Raw genomic sequence first — 18,315 nt, 5'->3', positions numbered from 1 at the left:
TTTACTTTAAAGAAATTAATAGACATCTCTTTAACTCTTCTTTAGGTATCTATCTGATAAATCTTAGCGTTTCAGAGTCAATGGGTTAAAAGAGGGATCATTCAGTAGGACTATTTCTCCATAAATCATACTGTTCAGTCTACTTTTCTCAGATGCTTAAATTATAAAATGGAGGTAATAAAACATATCTCACCAGGCTATTGTAAGGAACAAATGAGAATATATGTGAAAGTCTTTAGTAACTGGCAAAGTACTGTCTCCTAATGGTATTTTATTTAAAGTGGCCCTGGATCCTGACTTTCTATTTCTTGCTATAAATCTTCATTTTTCCCTTTCTGTAACAGTCTTTTTCAGGGTTTTTTTTTCCCCCCACCCCCCTCCTGGAGAAGGAATTGTTATTGGTGCTCTGCAAACAGATGCTGAGATTGGGTATATTGGGGAAAAGTTGGTTCATGGGGAAATCTCTGTGGTGATACTCTATAGGAAAGTGAGAAAGGCCCTTCAGACTTGTTCCCATTTGAGGCAACAGGCCAACCCTTGGTACCTGCATCAATGAGTCAAAGGCTGGGAGCTGCCTCTGGTTGAGGCAGTTCCCACCCTCCCAGCCAAAGGCATTCCAAGCGAGCAGGGAGCTCTGCAGCTCTGCAGCATCAGTGACAACCCCAGCAGCCGGGACATGATGCCTCTGGACTGAAGAGGGTATCTGGTCAGTGCACCGCAGCTCACACCCACATTCTCTTCCTCCATCTGCTTCCAGGGTGAAGTCTGAGGTGTAAGCTTCTTCGTTTGTGAAAATATAGGGCTCCCAATTAGAGGATGTTCAGGGTAGCCCTCAGTGAAAAATCAGGGAGACTCTAATCTTGAGGGTCCTTTGTGTTATACATTCAGGGGTTCCCAGAGAGATTTTCAATGCCAAGTTGTCTCTTTACTACTCACTTTTTATCTTTGCTTTTTAAATTTACTAAATGGTTTTTGAAAGAAAATTTTGGATAATTTTATGCCAATGAGTTTTATAGAAAGTACATTTTTTTTTGAACATTTAATTTTGTATTGGGGTATAGCCAATTAACAATGTTGTGAAAGCTTCAAGTGAACTGCAAAGGGACTCAGCCATACATACAGATGTATCTTTTTTTTTTTTCTGCTTAACCCAAGTCTCCCAACACTGGTTTTGATTGTGGAAAACTCTTTTCCCCCACATTTATGTATCTTCATTGTCATGTACACCTAAAGATGATTTAAATTTGTGTACTAGTTTTTACATGAGGAAACCAACTTTTAAAGCAATAAGCATAGCATAATGCAAAATTTTAAAAGACTTATATACATATACACATATATATATATATATATGCATAGAAGAAAAACTAGAAAGTCATACAGTGAAAAGTAATTATAAGTGTATGATAAAAATTATTAGTAATTTGAAAATGTTTAATTTTAAATAAAGCTTGCATTTCTTATTTTATCTGACAAACTTTTATAATCATAAATAAGCAAGAAAAATTGTTGAAAATTGTATAGTACTTTATAGTATATACATTATTACATGTAATCCATTTAACTTCTTACCATGTCAGACGATGGAAGGACTTACAGGGATAAATTTGCAGACGTGAAAACTGATTATTCATAAAAGTTCACATACATGTTCACTCTACTATTATGTTGTTAGGATCTGTCCTATAACTTGGGTCTTATACATCCAAAGCCAGTGCTTTTTTCAGAAGGACCATATCCTTCTTCCCTCCAACTGTCATACATCACAGTAATTAGTATTCTTATTATTTTAACTATTAGCTACATTTTTAATAGATTTATAGTCTTCTTGGTTTGTTTCACATGTAGCATGATTATCTTCTCCCTACTTAAAAAATTAAAAAGACCCATGGTTACAACAGTCAGCAGAAAATTATTCAGGCAAGAATATTCATTAAATTCAACTGACTCTTTTTTTCCAAGTAAGTTAACTCAGATCTAAGTCTTCAGGGAAGTATAAAGTTAAGTTTTTCCAGAAACTATAAGGTATATTTCATAACTCACCTATTAGAATATTTTGAATATTACATCTTGCTCATAATGTAGTAATATTAAAGAACTTAAGAATCTCTACTTTTTAACATTTTATGTATAAATTTTATATTGCCTCAATATGTCTTGTGATTTTTTACTAAAGTGATGTTTTATATTAGATATATATATTAGATTCTAGCAATATATGAGAAATTTGGTTAATCAACTTGGTTAGTTTTCCTTTAAGATCTGTGCTTGAGGAGACATTTCTCAATGAAAGCTGAGGTAGTTCATCCAGAACAATATAAAATATTGATAATAGGATTTATATAAAATAATTTGAGGGCACAGTTAGTAATATACTGAATGTTTGTTTTACTGAGAGTTCAAGTATCAAGAGTCTCAAGTATCAGTACCAAGAGTTCAAGTAGTACACTGAACACAAACTAGATCTTTCTTTACTTTTGAACATAGGTGGGTGTGAGCAATTCTCTGTGGTTGTAAATGGAAAAATATCTACTTTGTACTAAATATAATTAAGACCTTTAAGAGGAGACCATGAGTTCTCTGGGCATTTTGAGGCTTTTTGAGGAGAAGCTGGCCAAAGAGGTATTAGTAGTTTTGAAGCAGTAAAAGGTTTTGAGGTGATAGCAGAAAGTGAGCAGTCTTTCAGGAGACATAGCGCTGAAATATGTGGAATGTCAGGAAATAATTCCAGGTGAGGGAACAGTGTGACTGAAGACACGAAAGTGGGACTGAACTTTGACATCTTTGGTTGGCAAAGACACTGGTCTCACAAGTAAAGGCACTCAAGTTGGAAAGTAAGATTAAATAAATGAGATGAGAATAAATCAGAGAGAACCTGAACACCAAACAGAAGAGATGAGATTTAGAAAATGTGAGGAAATAATAAAAAGTGCTTGAGTAGACAAGTATTGTTTGTGGTACCATCTATATCACACAAGTAGTCTAGCAGTAAAACTAGCTAGGTTTTGGCAACATAAAATTGAAATTAGAGGACCAAGATTTGGCTGGTGGTGTCAAAAATTAAGAAGGGATGTGTATGAGATTATAAAAGTTCAATAAAAGATTTTCACTGATCAGACATAGGATATAAATCTTCATTTATAATATATTTTTTCAGTTACTTTGAACATCTTCTTTTTTAACTTCTATAAAACACAAAGAATTTAGACCCAGAAGGGCTAGGAATTAGTAGTTATATAGTATAGTGATGAGAACTGAGTCTGTAGAGAAGGGAACTGGTTGGTCCAGGGCTATACAGATGTAGTGGATTTGTTGTCAGGAGGCCTGGGTTCAAGTTTGAGCTTTGCTGCTAACTATCTTCATGACCTAGGGCTTTCCAGGTGATGGGAAACAGTCTGCCTGCCAATGCAGGATACACAGGAGATGTGGTTTTTGTTTTTTATTTTTTGAGCTTTTGTGTGTGTGTGTGTGTGTGTGTGTAAACAAGCATCCTGCTAGGTCAAGCATTCTGACTCGCCTCAATCACAATTTTTGGAAATATTTTTAGAGGTTCAAATACCTGTTTGGGTCTGAGAGAAAGGTTCTGATGCTCTCTATGGCTCATTCTTCTAAATCTGACCTATTATCATGTAAAGTTCTTTGGGAGCTATTTTGTATTTTATTGTACCAAAGTTAAAATTCCCATAGCGTTTCAGTGGCCATAGCGTTTCAGTGGCCTTCAGGTGGCGCTAGTGATAAAGAACCTGACTGCCAATGCAAGAGATGTTAAGAGATGCGGGTCTGATCCCTGGGTCAGGAAGATCCCCTGGAGGAGGGCATGGCAACCACTCTATTATTCTTGCCTGAAGAGTCCCATGAACTGAGGAACTGGCTGGCTACAGTCCATAGGGTCGCAAAGAGTTGGACATGACTGAAGTGACTTAGCACAAAAGTTTCTTTTTCCTATTCTCTCTTGAATAATAAATATATACTAAATAGAAAGGAGCTAAGAGACAAGAAACTTTGCAGTTTTGAAAGGCATGGTTCTAGTCATAAGGCAGTATATTCCAGGTGGGAAATAATGATGACAATTATGAACTTCTAGTTTGATCAGAGAAATGACTACTGTCTGGGCTGGAGATAGCAAAATTGTCACCGATGAGAAATAAAATTGGTTCCATAGATAGCCTAAGGAAAAGCTGAGAAGGCAAGTGACTCCAGTTATGGGTCTAATAAAGATGCTGGAAAGGAGTAATGCAGGCTATTATGCTTGATATCTTGTATAACACAGGTTAGTGTTCTTGCATCCTTTTGGCTAAAGTTACATGCTTTATAACTGACACTTTCAGTAGCCATGTTTTTAAAATCATATTGACTGTTACTTCTAGATCTTTTATCTTTTTGAACTTATTGAAAATGGGATCTTTACTTCATAATTTTTACTGTTTTTTTTATAGTAAAAAGTAATTTTTTCATATTTACTTGGTGACTAATCTCACTAGTTCTCTTATTACAAAATTTTAGAGTTGATTTTTCAGAAGGTTTAAATAGGTAATCATATTGTATCCTACATTCACATACATATAACTCATTATTTCCTTTTTTTCTTATGGAGACATTTCTTACTTCCTTCATGAGAATTTTCAAAAAAAAAATACAAAAAAATTTATGGTGTTACTTGTAGGCATGCTGTTTTTCTTCCTGGATTCAATGAGAATTACTACCATTTCAGTTGAGAGTGACCCCATGGACTTTTAGCCTGCAAGGTTCCTCTGTCCATGAGATTCTCCAGGTAAGAAATACTGGAGTGGGTAGTCATTCCCTTCTCCAGGGGATCTTCCTGACCCAGGGATCAAACCTGGATCTCCTGCATTGCAGGCAGGTTCTTTACCATCTGAGCTACCAGGGAAGCCCTATATTGGCTATTAGTTGATCACATACCTTTTAAAATAGCCTTCAGTTCTATCAGTTAGCATTCTGGTAGATCCATTAAGATGATGATATAATTTTTCTTCTTTGACTTATTATATTTCATTAGTTACATCAAAATAATTCTGTTAATATAATTATAGTAATATAATTAATTATATAATTAATATAATAACATTTATGTGTAATGTAATTAATAATTATATTAATAGAATCTCTATGTTCTTACTTCACTGAACTGACCCATACTTACTTTACAGAGCTTGAATACTATTACTAGAACATCATTCACTTCTGGCTTGCTTACTATTTTTTTTTCTCTCCCTCTCAGTTTCCTTTGTTGGTTTCTTCTAATCTCTTAATGTTTAAGTGCTACAAATAAATCTGATTTATTGCTTTCTACTCTTGAACCTATGTAGTCTCATGGCTTTAAATACTATAAATATGCTGAAGATTTATAAATTTATGTCTCCAGTTTTGATTCTTTCTCAAGCTCCAAAATGACCACCCACTCCAGTATTCCTGCCTGGGAATTCCCGTGGACAGAGGAGGCTGGCGGGCTACAGTCCCCAGGGTCACAAAAGAGTTGGACATGACTGAGCAACTAAGAAACAATGCTGAAGATTTATAACCTTGTATCTCTAGTTTTGACTCTTTCTCAAGTTCTAAACATGTTTCTCCAGCTGCCTACTTGTCTCCTCTTAGACATCTAAATTCCTCTTGTGTGCAACATGTTCAGAACATTTTTTGATCTTCCCCTTCAAATTTGCTCAGTTTATAGCCTTCCCAATTGCACTTGATAGTAGCTTCATCTTTCCAGGTGTTGAGGACAAAAACCACGCAGTCACTGTCACCTCCTCTCTCTCCAATACATCAGCTATGTCTGACGGTTGTATTTTCAAAATATATCCAGACTCCAACCACTTCTTACCACCAAGCCAGGTACCACACTGATGTAAGCCACTCACTTGCCCAGAATACACAATGATCTCCTGTATTCCCTGATCCCATCCTTTCCCACTACAGTCTACTCTTAGTACAACAGTCAGAGAGATTCTTTTACAATGTAGATCATCTATGTTATTGCTCTGCTATAGTCCCTCAAGTCTCCCCATTTCACTTGGGGTAAAAGCTAAAGCCTTTAGCCTGGAACCCTAGAGAATCTGGCCCTGTTATTTCTCCGAGCCCAGTCTCCAACTCCTCCCATACTTCAGTCTCCTCCCACTCCACTGGCCTCTGTTGTTCCTTGAGCCTCCCAAGCATAATCTGGCCGTAGGGCCTTTGCTCTGGCTGTATCCCCTGCCTAGAATGCTATTCCACAGAGTATCCATAAAGCTAACTCCCAGGTCTTCTTTATGATTTTGCTCAAATGCTATCAACTCAGTGGAGGTCTCTTCCTGAACATTTTATTTAAAATGGCAATCCACTCCTGTTCTCATCACCCTAATCCCTTTATCCAACTCTAATTTTTCTTTTCCTATCTCATTTGTCACTAACGTACTGTGCAATGTACCTGTTAATGATACCAGTGTGTTGCTGTTGCTCAGTTGCTAAGTCATATCCAACTCTTTGTGACATGGACTGTAGCATGCCAGGCTCCCCTGTCCTTCATTGTCTCTCTGAGTTTTCTCAAATTTATATCCATTCAGTCAGTGATGCTATCTAACCATCTCATCCTCTGCCACCCCCTTCTTCTTTTGCCTTCAATCTTTTCCAGCATCAGGGGCTTTTTCAAATGAGTTGCTCTTCACATCAGATGGCCAAATATTGGAGCTTCAGCTTCAGCAACAGTCCTTCCATCAGGGTTGATTTCCTTTAGGAATCCCCTGCATGAAGTAATTTCCATGAAACAAATACCTTTGTTTTATGATGATATACTCCAAACATTGAGAATTATGATTGTATTATAAATGCTTAATAAACATTTGTTGAATGAATTAATAGATGTATTGAATCCCACTTAATTATGTCAGATACTTTCTTTGATTAATTACAGGATATGATTTACTAACATTTTGCTTTGGATTATTGTATTTATGTTAGTGAGATTGCTATTTTAATATATTTGGGGGGGGTGATACATCTACTCTGGTTCTAATATCATTATAATAGCTTTTTATAAACAATCAACAAGTTTTCAAGATTTTTCTACACTGAAGGAATTAAAATAGTCTAGAGAATGATCTGTATTTTGAAGAAAAAATTCTTCCCTAAAACTGAGTTTGGCTTCTCTTTGGACATCTTGTTCAATTTCTTTCAGCTTTTATCCTAGAAAATTATTTCATCAATGATTCTAATTTTAATATTATCATAGTATTGCTCATAATTGAAAAATCTGTTTCTGAAGTTAAATTTCTCTTCTGATTCCTTATGTTAAATGTTTGTATTATTGTTTTTGATGAACTCATAGCTTATTTCCCCAGCTGCACATTGGGTTTCCAAAGTATAAAGAAGGTTATCATCCTGGCTTCTTTTGAATATAATTCACTCCAATGTCTGAATGTAGCATTTCCCCAATTAAAAGTATTGTGACAACCAGAACTTAAGTTTAATGCGTAAAATGTTTTATATCAAAATGAAAAATAAAAGTCAGCTTTTATTGATTTTTATCTTTGGAAGGGATTCTAGAAATCATGTTGGCCAATGGCCTACCCACCATTTGTGTGTGTGTGTGTGTGTGTGTGTGTTTATGAGGAAACCAAGCCTCTAAGTAACTGATTTGCCCAATAACACACCTATAGAGTTAACATATAGAAAAGAGGATATTTTCATTTGTTTGTAAAATTCATAACTTTTTAAAATTAAGAATTCATCAAAATGTTACATAGATAAAATGATGAAGATGCGCAATGTAGCATTTTAACAGATGGTTCTTTTTGACATAGTGTGTTAGAAAAGTAACACGATGACATTCTGCATTTGCTGGAGCAGACAGACATTTTGCAAATGTTAAGGCAGCTTATATTTAAAAATACTGAAGAACTGAGCCTGGGAATTCTGACCTCAGTCAAAGCTGCCTAGCCTAATTTCTCAAATCAGTCTTCTTTACCACTGGTGCGGACATCTGACAATATCTACAGACATTTTTGGTTGTTATAGCTGGGTGGGGGGAGATGGTGGTTGCTACTGGCATCACTAGGGCTCACTAGTGAGTACTGTCAACATGCTACAGTGCACTGGTCTACCCCCCACAGCAAAGAATTGTATGCCCTCGGCTATCAATAAGGCCAGGTTGAGGAAATCTGACTTGTGGTGATGACTCTAACATTGATTGTGCCAGTTCTGTATTTCCAGGTGTTTGTAATCACTTCAAAATGAACATTACGTTGTATTTTTTAAAGAGAACATGTTACCCAACTGTGTTCTGTGAAACATAAGTCCTATTAGATATTCTGTGAAGAAACAGCCAAATATGCTTGGGAAACAATGCATATTATAGTGCCCTTTTAGTGTTCTTCATTGGAAGGACTGATGCTGAAGCTGAATCTCCAATACTTTGGCCACCTGATGCAAAGAACTAACTCATTGGAAAAGACCCTGATGCTGGGAAAGATTGAAGGCAGGAGGAGAAGGGGATGACAGAGGATGAGATGGTTGGAGGGCATCACCAACTCGATGGACGTGAGTTTGAGCAAGCTCTGGGAGTTGGTGATGGACAGGGAAGACTGGTGTGCTAACAGTCCGTGGGGTCACAAAGAGTCAGACACAACTGAGTGACTGAACTGAACTGAACTGAAAGTTCCTCAGCAAAATCCAGCATATTAAAAGCTCTGATATGTCCTGCAGTGAAAATCACTATAACATTGCTTCACTCATAATATTCTAGCTTTATTATATCAGTGCAATGTTTTGACATAAACTCTCTATGCATTCCTGAGAAGAGGCTTCAAGAAATTCAATCACTATGCTTCTCAGTTCTCAAACTTCTTTCATATTTGATCGCATTGGATTCTATCAATCATTCTATAATTCTAAAATAACCTCAGCAATCCCCCAAATAATCTTCCTATCCTAACATATCCTTTCTCCTTCATTTCTTAGAGCAGTAAAGATTTTATGTCAATTGAGATGAATTTACTATTACTAGAAATAGACTATTCTTTTAGAAAATACACAAAATGCAAAGAAATAAAAAGTTCTATAACTCCTTCATTGTTGACATGTTCTTATATTTTCAGTTGTTTTCCTGTCAGTATCTTTTAAATAAAATAACAATGTAAATGCTTTTTATAAACTTAGAGTCTTTTTAAGTCAATACCTTTAATATTCTAGCATTTTCTTTTAATACTATTATTACTATCACATGATAACAACATAACATGGATAGTCAAGTGTCAACTGGATAATTGCTATATATTTCATTACATAGAATGTGATGTTTTATTTAAGGAGTCCTTTATTAATGGGAAACTATTAGTTTCCTTTTTTGCTTAATTTTCAGTATACTCTAATTAACAGCTTCATACATATCTTTTCACATATTCTTAATCGTTTCTTTAAGAAAGTTGCTAGAGATGGAATTATTGTATCAGTAGGTAGGGAAAAGAATATTGTCATGAGAGTGGTGACAATGTTGATAGGTATATTTTAAGGCATTCCTGGTGAAAAATTGCCTTTTAGAAAGCCTATACAACTTTAACATTTCCAACACTAGTTTATAAAAGTGACATTGGGCCTTTTATTTTATTTTGGAAAGAACACTTAATAAGAGATCTATTGTCTTAACAGATTTTTAACTGCGTAATATTAATACATTATTATATTTTACTGTTGCTTGGATTTGGGTCTCTTTCTTTTCATTCCCCTGCTGTTAGACTTCCCTTTTGGCTTCCTGGTTATCATATTGTTTTATTCACCTCCATTTCTTTGTTCATGAAAACTCTGTCTAAATTCTTATTTCTCTAAAAAGTCTCCCTATATCAATCAGCACCAGATTCCATATTTCAGTTTGACATGCCTTATGTTGTGTTTAACTGCATCATACATGCATGTCTTAGCTATTTCACCAGGTTGTTAGCACTAAAAGAGTACAGATCCAAACACTCAGTATGTCTCAGTCTCTGTGTTAGGCTCCAAGGCCATGGGAATAAAAAGCCCTTATTCTTGAGCTGCATACAGTTTATAGAGAAAATAGAGAAAAGGCAGACTATAGAAAGCACTATGACAGCAGTAAACAGAGTACTAGAGGAATATAGAGTGGGATTTGGTGCCAGGAAAAACTTCCTGGGTGAAAGGTCCTCACAGGGATTTTTAAAGGATGAAAATGAGTTCTGGGTAGTGAAAGATAAGTGTGTGAAGACATAGAAAAGTCTTTGTGCTGTGACCATATATGTACATTTGTATGTGTATACTATGTCAGGAAAAGATGTGAAAGAGCATTAAATGTACATGGAGGAGTAGCAAGAAATGAATCTGAAGATATAAAGAGAATGAGGACAAAGTCAGAAGGGCTGTATGGGTGCTACTAAGATATTTATGCTTCATCCTGATGATGCAAGGAGTATGGAGGGTGAATTGACTGAGGCAAGGATGCTGGGAAACCATGTTTACAGTTCTTTGCAAGCCCAGGGTACCAAGTGAGGGACTGGTCCCAAGCCTATGTGTGTGTGTGTGTCTTTTTGATTTGTTAAGATTCCTGGACCTATCATTTAATTTTCTTGATCCCTAGCATCCTAATCAATGATTATGTTCACAATTATACTTCTAATACAAGACTTAGAATAATACGAATGGGAATGGAGCATACTGTTTAGTGAAAATTGTCTGAAGTAATAGGGAAGTTATATTAATAGTTTCCCTCCTCCTGTTTGGCCTAAGTATGTTTTAGATGGGTGTATGTCCTGCTACTTCTACCTTAAGCTCAGTTAATGAGGTTGTGATATGTAAGGCTGCTTTATTGAATCATTTGAGTTGCCTTGGGAGACTTTTTCTTGATTATGCACAGGAGAGAGATAAATAGAGTTAGATAGACAAGAATGACCTCTCTCGGAGAAATCATATTTTTGTCAGGAAATGAAAATCATTTTTATTCTACTGAGATAAAAGGAAGTTTTGTTTATGAAATGATTTAATATTTAGAAATCTAATTATAGCTTTTAATATAAAACTTTGGATTCTCAAAGCATAATAGTAATAACAATAGACACCACTGAATTCTCTTTCTTGCATAGGGATTTCTGCTCAATTTAAGAACTCATTGTTTAACAATGAGGCTTAAAATCACGTTTATTTGCTGTCTTACTCATATTTCAACCAGATAAAAGACTCTGCAATTTTATCATGAGAGCTTTTTTAAATGCAGAATGAAGATGCCGATAGTAACTTTTCACACTTTGCCAGCTACGTCTACCTAGTTAGAATAATTTACTACATTGACAAAGAGTGCTCGGTAACTGGAATCACTCAGGAGAAAAATATTCTTTAAATTCAAATTGCTATACTGTAATTATAAGTAAATTGTATTAACTTTCTTTAAAGAACCTTATTAAAAGCCTGAAGCAGACTTGTCATCCCATGAGGTGTTTGCTTCTCACTTTATGGATGGAGAAACTGAAGGTAAATGATTTACTCAGTCAAGGGAAATGATTATGTGAGACCTGGTATTGAGAAGAGGTACCATTTTTAAATGTATATATATTTATTTATTTTTGTCCTTATTGGTTATTTATTTTAAATATAGCAGTGTGTACATGTCATTGCCAAACTCTCTAACTATCCCTCCCTGCAGGTAATAAGTTTGTTCTTTAAGTCTGTGAGTCTGTTTTGTAAATAAGTTCATTTATATTATTATTTTTTTAAGATTCTGCATATAAGCCATCAGTTCAGTTTGGTCTCTCAGTCACGTCCATCTCTTTGCGACCACATGGACTGCAGCATGCCAGCCTTCCCTGTCCATCACCAACGCCTGGAGCTTGCTCAAACTCATGTCTATCGAGTTGGTGATGCCATCTAACCATCTCATCCTCTGTCGTCCCCTTCTCCCACCTTCAATCTTTCCCAGCATCAGGGTCTTTTCCAATGAGTCAGTTCTTCACATCAAGTAGCCAAAGTATTGGAGTTTCAGCTTCAACATCAGTCCTCCCAATGAATAAACAGGACTGGTTGGATCTCCTTGCTATCCAAAGGACTCTCAAGAGTCTTCTCCAACACCACAGTTCAAAAGCATCAGTTCTTCGGCACTCAGCTTTCTTTATAGTCCAACTCTCACATCCATACATGACTACTGGAAAAACCATAACTTTGACTAGATGGACCTTTGTCAGCAAAGTAATATCTCTGCTTTTTAAGCATATAAGCCATATCATATGATATTTCTCTTTGTCGTATTTCACTCAGTATGACAATCTCTAGGTCCATCCAACTTGCTTCAAATGGCACTATTTCATTATTTTTAATGGCTGAGTAATATTCTATTGTATATATGTACTACATCCTTATGGATTCACCTGTCGATAGACACTTAGGTTGCTTCCATGTCTTGGCTATTGTAAACAGTGCTACAATGAATATTGGTGTACATGTGTCCTTTCAGACCATGTTTTTCTCCAGATATATGCCCAGGAATGGGATTGCAGGATCATATGGTAGTTATTGAGTTAGACAATGCTGTGGTCCTAGTGTGATTAAATTGACTAGTTTTCTGTGATTATGGTTTCAGTGTGTCTGCCCTCTGATGCCCTCTTGCAACACCTACCATCTTACTTGGGTTTCTCTTACCTTGGATGTGGGGTATCTCTTCACGGCTGCTCCAGCAAAGCACATCCTCTGCTCCTTACCTTGGATGAGGGGTATCCCCTCACCACCGCCCCTCCTGACCTTGAATGTGGAGTAGCTCCTCTAGGCCCTCCTGTGCCCATGCAGCCACCGCTCCTTGGACATGGGGTAGCTCCTCCAGGCCTCCGCCCCTGGCCTCTGGAGGGGCATAGCTCCTCTCGGCTGCTCCTGTGCTGTTGCAGCCTGTCACTCTCGGCTGGCACCCCTCACCTCTGACGTGGGGTAGCTCCTCTTGGCTGCCGCCCCTCTGGCCTGGGGTCCTCCCAGCTTCTGCTCCTGACCTTGGAAGTGGGGTAGCTCCTCTTAGCTGTGCCTGTGTTCCGTCACAGCCGCCCACACTTGTGCTTGAGAACCCCATGAACAGTATGAAAAAGCAAAATGATAGGATACTGAAAGAGGAACTCCCCAGGTCAGTAGGTGTCCAATATGCTACTGGAGATCAGTGGAGAAATAACTCCAGAAAGAATGAAGGGATGTAGCCAAAGCAAAAACAATACCCAGCTGTGGATGTGACTGGTGATAGAAGCAAGGTCTGAGGCTGTAAACAGCAATATTGCATAGGAACCTGGAATGTTAGGTCCATGAATCAAGGCAAACTGGAAATAGTCAAACAGGAGATGGCAAGAGTGAATGTCGACATTCTAGGAATCAGCGAACTAAAATGGACTGGAATGGGTAAATTTAACTGAGATGACCATTATATCTACTACTGCAGGCAGGAATCCCTCAGAATAAATGGAGTAGCCATCATGGTCAACAAAAGAGTCTGAAATGCAGTACTTGGATGCAATCTCAAAAATGACAGAATGATCTCTGTTCATTTCCAAGGAAAACCATTCAATATCACAGTAATCCAAGTCTGTTCCCCAACCAGTAATGCTGAAGAAGCTGAAGTTGAATGGTTCTATGAAGACCTACAAGACTTTTTAGAACTAACACCCAGAAAAGATGTCCTTTTCATTATAGGGGAATGGAATGCAAAAGCAGGACGTCAAAAAACACCTGGAGTAACAGGCAAATTTGGCCTTGGAATACGGAATGAAGCAGGGCAAAGCCTAATAGAGTTTTGCCAAGAAAATGCACTGGTCATAGCAAACACCCTCTTCCAACAACACAAAAGAAGACTCTACACATGGACATCACCAGATGGTCAACACAAAAATCAGATTGATTATATTCTTTGCAGCCAAAGATGGAGAAGCTCTATACAGTCAGCAAAAACAAGACCGGGAGCTGACTGTGGCTCAGATCATGAGCTCCTTATTGCCAAATTCAGACATAAAATGAAGCAAGTCAGGAAAACCACTAGACCATTCAGGTATGACCTAAAGCAAATCCCTTATGATTATACAGTGGAAGTGAGAGATAGATTTAAGGGCCTAGATCTGATAGATAGAGTGCCTGATGAATTATGGACTGAGGTTCATGACATTGTACAGGAGACAGGGATCAAGACCATCCCGATGGAAAAGAAATGCAAAAAAGCAAAATGGCTGTCTGGGGAGGCCTTATAAATAGCTGTGAAAAGAAGAGAAGTGAAAAGCAAAGGAGAAAAGGAAAGATATAAGCATCTGAATGCAGATTTCCGAAGAATAGCAAGCAGAGATAAGAAAGCCTTCCTCAGCGATCAATGCAAAGAAATAGAGGAAAACAACAGAATGGAAAAGACTAGAGATCTCTTCAAGAAAATTAGAGATACCAAAAGAACATTTCATACAAAAATGGCACAATAAAATACAGAAGTGGAATGGACCTAACAGAAGCAGAAGATATTAAGAAGAGGTGGCAAGAATACACAGAAGAACTGTACAAAAAAGATCTTCACGACCAAGATAATCACGATGGTGTTATCACTCACCTAGAGCCAGACATCCTGGAATGTGAAGTCAAGTGGGCCTTAGAAAACATCACTACAAACAAATTTGGTGGAGGTGATGGAATTCCAGCTGAGCTATTTCAAATCCTGAAAGATGATGCTGTGAAAGTGCTGCACTCAATATGCCAGCAAATTTGGAAAACTCAGCAGTGGCCACAGGACTGGAAAAGGTCCGTGTTCATTCCCATTCCAAAGAAAGGCAATGCCAAAGAATGCTCAAACTACTGCACAATTGCACTCATCTCACATGCTAGCAAAGTAATGCTCAAAATTCTCCAAGCCAGGCTTCAGCAGTATGTGAATTGTGAACTTCCAGATGTTCAAGCTGGATTTAGAAAAGGCAAAGGAACCAGAGATCAAATTTCCATCCTGATCATGGAAAAAGCAAGAGCGTTCCAGAAAAACATCTATTTCTGCTTTATTGACTATGCCAAAGCTTTTGACTGTGTGGATCACAATAAACTGTGGAAAATTCTGAAATAGATGGGGATACCAGACCACCTGATCTGCCTCTTGAGAAACCTATATGCAGGTCAGGAAGCAACAGTTAGAACTGGACATGGAACAACAGACTGGTTCCAAATAGGAAAAGGAGGATGTCAAGACTGTATATTGTCACCCTGCTTATTTAACTTCTATGCAGAGTACATCATGAGAAACACTGGGCTGGAAGAAGCACAAGCTGCAATCAAGATTCCTGGGAGAAATATCAATTACCTCAGATATGCAGATGATACCACCTTTATGGCAGAAAGTGAAGAGGAACTAAAAAGCCTCTTGATGAAAGTGAAAGAGGAGAGTGAAAAAGTGGGCTTAAAGCTCAACATTCAGAAAATGAAGATCATGGCATCTGGTCCCATCACTTCATGGGAAATAGATGGAGAAACAGTGTCAGACTTTATTTTTCTGGGCTCCAAAATCACTACAGATGGTGACTGCAGCCATGAAATTAAAAGACACTTACTCCTTGGAAGGAAAGTTATGACCAACCTAGATAGCATAATCAAAAGCAGAGACATTATTTTGCCAACAAAGGTTCGTCTAGTCAAGGCTATGGTTTTTCCTGTGGTCACGTACAGATGTGAGAGTTGGACTGTGAAGAAGGCTGAGCGCCAAATAATTGATGCTTTTGAACTGTGGTGTTGGAGAAGACTCTTGAGAGTCCCTTGGACTGCAAGGAGAACCAACCAGTCCATTCTGAAGGAGATCAGCCCTGGGATTTCTTTGGAAGGAATGATGCTAAAGCTGAAACTCCAGTACTTTGGGCACTTCATGCGAAGAGTTGACTCATTGGAAAAGACTCTGATGCTGGGAGGGATTAGAGGCAGAAGGGAAAGGGGAAGACAGAGGATGAGATTGCTGGATGGCATCCCCGACTCGATGGACGTGAGTTTGAGTGAACTCTGAGAGATGGTGATGGACAGGGAGGCCTGGCATGCTGCGATTCATGGGGTCACAAAGAGTCAGACATGACTGAGCAACTGAACTGAACTGAACTGATGGTAGTTATATTTTTTAGTTTTTTAAGGAACTTCCATACTGCTTTCCACAGTGGCTGCACCAGTTTACATTCTCACCAATAGTGTAGGAGGGTTCCCTTCTGAGAAGAGATATTATTTCTTAGAAAGGCTTCTAGGACTTGACTCAGATTATTGGTGCAGACCTACCCTACCTTCCTACATAAAAATGCCTTTGGTCTACACGTGCTGTCAGAGGCAATCTGGCAAGTTTCAAAGGATCTCTTCTTTGATCAGCCTCAAGAGTCAAACAATTGACATCCCAATAAAATCCAAATGATAGGTCACCAAGTGTGTTTTGAAAAGAGATTGTGAAGCATTTCCTATTTATCATATAAATATCTAAGAAGCACAGGTATCAACTGAAGTTTAGTTATATATACTTATATACTTATAAGAGACTGATATCTGATGTATCAAAAAGGAAGGAGACATATAGATTTACTGGCATTTAAGCATTCAAGACGGAGAAGGCAATGGCACCCCACTCCAGTACTCTTGCCTGGAAAATCCCATGGACAGAGGAGCCTGGTAGGCTGCAGTCCGTGGGGTCGCTAACAGTCAGACACCACTGAGCGACTTCACTTTCACTTTCCACTTTCATGCATTGGAGAAGGAAATCGCAACCCACTCCAGTGTTCTTGCCTGGAGAATCCCAGGGATGGGGGAGCCTGGTGGGCTGCCGTCTATGGGGTTGCACAGAGTCGAACACGACTGAAGCGACTTAGGAGGAGGAGGAGAAGCATTCAAGACACTCAGTCATGTATGTTTTCCTAAAGAACTAAGGAACCACTAAGGTGGTTCATTGCACAAATATGTTTTCTACCTATAAATAAGCATAGTAACATATTGTTAAATTATAATAGAAGATAATTTCCTATTTATCAATTTATTTTGGAATTTTTAGTGGTTCATTTACCTTGTCTTCTTTGCCATCCCCAAGGACTCATGCAGAAAATGTTCTTCTTTTCTGTATACTTTGGAAATATTGTTGTACATGGAGAAAAATGAACCATTTAATGCTTCAGTTGCATTAATAATCATTAGCAGCAGAGTCTAACCTGGCAACTTTGACAGTTCCGGTCTACAGCTAGAATCTATGTCTCGGATGAAATGTGCATGTCTACCTCCTCTCATGCCCCTTAATGATCCTTGCATGACTAATACACAGTGACATTTAAGGAGCACTCATCTAAAACTGCTCATGTTCATTTTGAAAATATTCATCTGTGGCATATTCACCAGCAAGAAGTGCAGCTGAAAAATTGTTAACCCATTCTTCCTCAGTATTATGGGATCTGGCTTTCTGATCACATGCTGCTGACATAACCAATGCAATACTATAGAGTAAGGTATTTAAAACATAATCAAAGACATTATTAGAGATGCAGTCTGTAAAATAATAAGAAGCTTTGGGGAGGCCTATAACATAGGGATCCCAGAGTAGAAATCAGTTCAATGGGAAATAGCCTGAGGAGATCATGTAGGAAAATGATTAGAATAGTGATGTCGGTACTGAGATGAAAGGAGTCTATTGGCTGGTTGGATTGCTATATTATATAGTTTATTACAAAATGATTGAAAATGTCTAATGTTTGTACAAGTTAGTATGGCAGCCACAGGTCTCAATCATGAGGTTCTTCATGTTGTTTTAGGATAGTATATTTGGAAAAATTTTGCGAGTGAAATTGTTCCATTTGACTTCATTGGTTTTGCTAGTAGTGATTCTCCTTTGAAACTTTCCAAGTCTGTGTATTAAGCTAAGTTTGTCATATCTTTCTCTTCTATATGCTAGTTCTCATTTTATTTGTCTAGTATCTTTATCTAGCTTTATCCAGGACTGCAGAGAGAAGAATAGGGAAGGGGTACTCAATAAGGTATCTTGATTGTCTTTACCACTAGTTGAAGAAATTTCCAGCATTCTCTCAGGTATGACCAGGCTTCTTTTGGTGAGAAGGAAGTTCATTACTCGTCAAAAAGGCCTACTAACTTTGTATTTGTCAATTATTTGTTGCAACATTTTTCTGCATATTTAGTTTAATTCTGTGATCTCTAGCTCCTGATTCCCAGTAGATCTGGAGACTTACTCAAGCACTCCTTCCTGTCATGTTTCCACTCAGTACGCATTTCAGTTTTTGAATTGTAGTACCACTTTTTAGCATATTTACCTTTCTCTTGTCCTTGATTTTCTTAATTCCAGTAGTATTCCCTGTGCCTGTGGAGGTTTAAGAAATCAACAGG

The sequence above is a fragment of the Bos indicus genome, chromosome 9 (genome assembly GCF_029378745.1).
Source record: "Bos indicus isolate NIAB-ARS_2022 breed Sahiwal x Tharparkar chromosome 9, NIAB-ARS_B.indTharparkar_mat_pri_1.0, whole genome shotgun sequence".
Taxonomy (NCBI): domain Eukaryota; kingdom Metazoa; phylum Chordata; class Mammalia; order Artiodactyla; family Bovidae; genus Bos; species Bos indicus.
Note: the sequence above shows the minus strand (reverse complement) of the source record.